Source organism: Diadema antillarum, unplaced genomic scaffold, assembly GCF_040938485.1.
Source record: "Diadema antillarum isolate AM-2024a unplaced genomic scaffold, OU_Dant_1.0 seq00002034_RagTag, whole genome shotgun sequence".
Classification (NCBI taxonomy): Eukaryota; Metazoa; Echinodermata; class Echinoidea; order Diadematoida; family Diadematidae; genus Diadema; species Diadema antillarum.
Genome location: NW_027272686.1, coordinates 26,577 through 33,197, shown reverse-complemented (window position 1 = coordinate 33,197; position 6,621 = coordinate 26,577).

Here is a 6,621-nt window from a genome sequence, read left to right as displayed (position 1 = left end):
GAACTTTTCATGTCCCTCCTTGTCAATTATAGTGTGTTCAAAGGGGTTGTGTGTCTGTCTGCCAAAGAAAAGGAAAACCTTATTTTCGTCATGGCTATTTCTCTATACGTAGCCGTAGGTGTGAGTATTGTTGGTATCTGAGCAGTGAATAGCACATCATCAGGCTAAAATCCCCCTTAGTTATACGCGCTAAGCGTTCAATTTGATATATCTTTATTTATGTAGTCAATCACTGCTAATGGAGTTACAGAATTATGTTATGACACCTTTCACTGAAAGTTTGTAAAGCAAAGTTTATAGACAAGGCAAGCAATTGTACATGAATAATACCAATGATTTCAGAGGGAAATTATGGTATACCTAAATGTAAGGGTATCATTGCTTTGGAATTGCTGAGACAATATCTTGGCACGAGGGCTTCCACCTCTAATAACTGATCCCTTTGAAGATGTGTCGGTCACGGGTGATCGTCATGATTCGTCTTTCACGTAGAAGCTTCCGTTCCACACTCTTAGTTCGAGAAGACTTACCATCATACTTCAAATTGTGATTAAAGGTAAAGACTCAAAATCAGACAAGTTGACGTGTTATGTCTATGGGAGGTGATTTTTTTTTTAAAACCATGCATTGACTTGACAACGTTTAAGCACCTTTATTTCAGCTGATTTTGCTCCATTTCCTCTCAAACTTAAGTATGTGGTAGCTCAGACAATAAGCTGCAGTAATCATGCATTTTATTTTTTCAAATCTCCTCATCAGGTTGATAATGTTGCAGCTAAAAACTGAAAATGAGAATGGAATGTGGACCAAACGATTCGTGAATCATCTTTCACATTATAAGCTTACGTTCCTCAAATTTTCTCGTCAAGACGTACATGGCCGAGAGGATAAAGGCGACGTCACAAGAGACGTGATGTTGCACACGTACGGGTTCGAACCCCAAAGGAGCACGAAACAAAATACTTATATCTTTTGCTTTTTTTCTTTTATGGAGTATTCACCTTCGTCCATGTAAGAAATCACGTTTTCATGTAAACGTACACACACACACACAGACACACACAATATCCCTTTGTTTTGTGTTGGAGACCACATTGCTTTGACAGGCAACTTGGACTTGAAATTACAAATGTTAAAGTGAAGATGACTCTTAAAAGACCGCATGGCCATGTTTGATTTTTTTTTTTACAATATAAAGACCTATTGGTAAATATTCATTCACATATCCTTTCCAATCAACTTACTTGAACACGCCGACACCACACGAAATTTTCAATTAGTTGCATGACAGAAACAATTTCATCTGAATTATGTAGGACTGTATAAAGAATTGGACTTCACGAATATTTCTCAATATTACTTCAAGTCGCTACTTAACATTATTTTCGTTGTCGATCACTGAAAATGAGAATGGAATCTGGTTGAAACGATTCCCGATTTATCTTTGTAACTGTATATTGATCGAATCCACGCGGCCACTCGTGGGAAGTTGAATAGCGCTATCAGTCACTTGACGTATATAGCCAAAAAACTGAATATCAATGTAAATTTGTGTTGTGTATAGCATACATAGATAGATTTAAGTTTCGCACAAGATCATCGGATCTTCCGTGTGGCAGAATCGCTTAGCACGCTGCGTGTTTATAATGCCCGACCGGAAGGAGAGAAGTTAATCGAGTCCCGCAGGACTTTTCCCTTTTATTTCTTTTTTTCTTTTTTTTCTGCAGTTCAGCTTCACTCTTATGTCATGAACACAGCTACTCTATTTCCCTTGTTTTGCATTGGAGTTTGGAGGTTGGGTTTGCTTCATTAATTTTGTCACACTTAATGTTGTAAATTGCCCCTTGTTACAGTGTCCCGCTTGCCACCTTTCGTTTGCTCTTTCCTTTTCTCTTCATTGGTTATTGTTATACTGTAGCAGGATAGGTAGGAACATGTACGTTTAAATAACTTGCAGGAATGGGAGCTGAATTGATTAACTCTAGTCCAGGTGTATGGCGTCTCGCTCATCTCTTTGAAATTCCAGATTGTTATTGTTTGACCTAATAACGGAGTTGTAGACAGGTTTTATGTTACTATAGAGGTATCTTGTGCCACATGAGTGGAAGGCATCACTGTTTAGTGGTAGTAATGAACTTTTTCATGTTGTATATGGTATAAAGATATAAATTTCACATCCAATCTTCGGGACAGCCGTGTGGCTTTATAGTCACTTGGCGCGCTGCATGGTCATTACACACCACCTTAGGACGAGATGTTTGAGACCCGGAGGACGCTATTATTTTTTTTCTCTCTCTTTCTTTGTTTTTCTTTTGGCAGTTCAGCTTCATTCCGATGTCATTACCCCACGACACACAGTCACTCAAGTTCCCCCTTTTTTTCGTCGGAGGCTGGAGGTTGGATTTGCTTCATTTATCATACGTAATGTTGTAAATTGCCCTTGGTATACAGTGCCCCGCTTGCCACCTTTCGTTTTCTCTTTCCTTTTCTCTACGTTTGTTCCTGTTACACTGCACAAGACAGGTCGGAAAATAATTTACATAACACAACCGGAGCAGGAATGGCAACTGAATAAATTAACTCTAGGCCAGGTGTATGGCGTCTCGCTCGTCTCTTTCAAATTCAAGTTGTTATTGTTTGACCCAATAACGGAATTGTAGACAGGTTTTATGTTGCTATAATGGTATCTTGTGCCACATGAGTAGAATGCATCACTGTTTAGTAGTAGTAATGAACTTTTCATGTCCCTCCTTGTCAATTATAGTGTGTTCAAAGGGGTTGTGTGTCTATCTGCCAAAGAAAAGGAAAACCTTATTTTCGTCATGGCTATTTCTCTATACGTAACCGTAGGTGATGAGTATTGTTGGTATCTGAGCAGTGAATAGCACAGCATCAGGCTAAAATCCCCCTTAGTTATACGCGCTAAGCGTTCAATTTGATATATCTTTATTTATGTAGTCAATCACTGCTAATGGAGTTACAGAATTATGTTATGACACCTTTCACCGAAAGTTTGTAAAGCAAAGTTTATAGACAAGGCAAGCAATTGTACATGAATAATACCAATGATTTCAGAGGGAAATTATGGTATACCTAAATGTAAGGGTATCATTGCTTTGGAATTGCTGAGACAATATCTTGGCACGAGGGCTTCCACCTCTAATAACTGATCCCTTTGAAGATGTGTCGGTCACGGGTGATCGTCATGATTCGTCTTTCACGTAGAAGCTTCCGTTCCACACTCTTAGTTCGAGAAGACTTACCATCATACTTCAAATTGTGATTAAAGGTAAAGACTCAAAATCAGACAAGTTGACGTGTTATGTCTATGGGAGGTGATTTTTTTTTAAACCATGCATTGACTTGAGAACGTTTAAGCACCTTTATTTCAGCTGATTTTGCTCCATTTCCTCTCAAACTTAAGTATGTGGTAGCTCAGACAATAAGCTGCAGTAATCATGCATTTCATTTTTTCAAATCTCCTCATCAGGTTGATAATTTTGCAGCTAAAAACTGAAAATGAGAATGGAATGTGGACCAAACGATTCCTGAATCATCTTTCACATTATAAGCTTACGTTCCTCAAATTTTCTCGTCAAGACGTACATGGCCGAGAGGATAAAGGCGACGTCACAAGAGACGTGATGTTGCACACGTACGGGTTCGAACCCCAAAGGAGCACGAAACAAAATACTTATATCTTTTGCTTTTTTTCTTTTATGGAGTATTCACCTTCGTCCATGTAGAAATCACGTTTTCATGTAAAAGTACACACACACACACAGACACACACAATATCCCTTTGTTTTGTGTTGGAGACCACATTGCTTTGACAGGCAACTTGGACTTGAAATTACAAATGTTAAAGTGAAGATGACTCTTAAAAGACCGCATGGCCATGTTTGATTTTTTTTTTACAATATAAAGACCTATTGGTAAATATTTATTCACATATCCTTTCCAATCAACTTACTTGAACACGCCGACACCACACGAAATTTTCAATTAGTTGCATGACAGAAACAATTTCAACTGAATTATGTAGGACTGTATAAAGAATTGGACTTCACGAATATTTCTCAATATTACTTCAAGTCGCTACTTAACATTATTTTCGTTGTCGATCACTGAAAATGAGAATGGAATCTGGTTGAAACGATTCCCGATTTATCTTTGTAACTGTATATTGATCGAATCCACGCGGCCACTCGTGGGAAGTTGAATAGCGCTATCAGTCACTTGACGTATATAGCCAAAAAACTGAATATCAATGTAAATTTGTGTTGTGTATAGCATACATAGATAGATTTAAGTTTCGCACAAGATCATCGGATCTTCCGTGTGGCAGAATCGCTTAGCACGCTGCGTGTTTATAATGCCCGACCGGAAGGAGAGAAGTTAATCGAGTCCCGCAGGACTTTTCCCTTTTATTTCTTTTTTTCTTTTTTTTTCTGCAGTTCAGCTTCACTCTTATGTCATGAACACAGCTACTCTATTTCCCTTGTTTTGCATTGGAGTTTGGAGGTTGGGTTTGCTTCATTAATTTTGTCACACGTAATGTTGTAAATTGCCCCTTGACACAGTACCCCGCTTGCCACCATTCGTTTTCTCTTTCCTTTTCTCTTCATTTGTTCTTGTTATACTGTAGCAGGATATTTAGGAACGTGTACGTTTACATAACTAACATGAATGGGAACTGAATTAATTAACTCTAGTCCAGGTGCATGGCGTCTCGCTTATCTCTTTGGAATTCCAGGTTGTTATTGTTTGACCAAATAACGAAGTTAAAGACAGGCAGGGAAGGAAGTGACTTGATATTGCTTCATAATGAGGAATTTCGGGCAACACCTTTCCAAGTGTAGTGATTATGACGGGGTTCTCTGTCGTTTATTTTCGTCATGGCTGTTTCACTAGTTAGCCATAGGTGATATATGTTGCTGGCATCTTGGAGAATAGAACAGATCAGTACCAAACTGGAATAGCCCTATAAGCAATGTGGTAAGCGTTCAATTTTTTGCATTATCTTTCTTCTTTAAAGTCAATCACTACTGATCGAAATACACACTATAATATGACACGTTCCACTGGTAGTTTAGGAAAAGGGAGTTAATACACGATGCAATGATAAATGTGCTACCATTGATTTTAGAGACGTCATTGTGGTGTGGTACTGGTGATGGTAAGGGAACCATAGATTGCTTTTAAAGTAATGAGACAATCATTGGACCTTTGCCTCAACACCGTATTCCCATCTAGAATATAATGCGGCGTGCGGCGTTTTTTAAAATCCTGACGTGGACATTTTCTTTTTCTTGTTTTTAATTTACGAATGTTATATCTAAATTTGTTTCTTTCCCCTAACATTTTTTTTTTGTTGAATATAAAGTTGGACGTTCCTTGACCGAGTCGAAGAGCAGCGATTTAGTTACAGTTTCAATGCATCTTGTTTACCATCTTCTCTGACATTAAATTGATGGTTTTTATATTTGACATTGTCTATTTGCCTGTTTATGCTCATAAAACACTGCTAAACAACTAATACCTTTGCTTCACTTGTCACACGCAATGATATGGATTGCAGTTGTGCATGCAGTTTTACTTCTGCCACCTCTCGTTTTTCTCTCCCCTTTTCCCTCACTTTGGTTTTGTTATACTGCAGATGGGAATGATTACACTAACATAACCCAACTTGAAGTAGGAATGAGAACTGAATAAATTAACTCTAGGCCAGGTGAATATAGCGTCTCACTCATCTCTTTGAAATTTCAAGTTGTCATTGTTCGACCAACGGAGTTGAAGACAGGCTTTATGTTGCTATAGAGGTATCTCGCGCCACATGAATGGAATGCATACGCTGTTTAGTATTAGTAATGAATTTTTTCATGTCCATCCCTGCCAATAAAAGTGAAGTGTGTTTGACGGGGTTCTGTGTCATTCTGCCTATGAGAAAGGAAAGTTTTATTTTCGCCATGGTTGTTTCTCTATGCGTGGCCGTGGGTGATGGGTGTTGTTGGCATCTGGGCAGTAAAGAACCGAGTATCATGCTATAATACCCCCCCCCCCCTAGGTTCTAAGCGTTCAATACGGTGATATATCTCTCTTCTTTATCATGTCAATCACTGCTGATGGAATTACAGAGTTATGTTATGACACGTTTCACTCAAAGCTTAAAAAACAAAGTTTATGCAAGATACAAGCAATGGTGCATGAGTCCTATAGGACATTGATTTTAGATGAGAAATTATGATATGCCTATAGTAGGGGTGTCATTGATTAGGAATTATTAATGACACGATTAAGCACTCCTTCCACTTCTAACTCTCCCCTTTGAATGTGTGTCGATCACGTGAGATCGTCATAAATTATCATTCACGTATAAGCTTTCGTTCAAAGTGTACTCTTAGTTGGAGGAGACCTATAGTTACATGGTTAAAGGCGATATCTCTTTCGCTGGAGCCGTACGTTTGGCCCGTTTTTCTTTTGCCCTTTTCTCTTTAATTGAGGTATCACTTTCGTCCAGGATAAATCACATTCTCATGTAAACAGACTCACTTGCTCTGTTTCCCTTGTTTTGTATCGGAGGCTTCATTGGTTTTACTGCTGATAAATCTCACAGGCTTG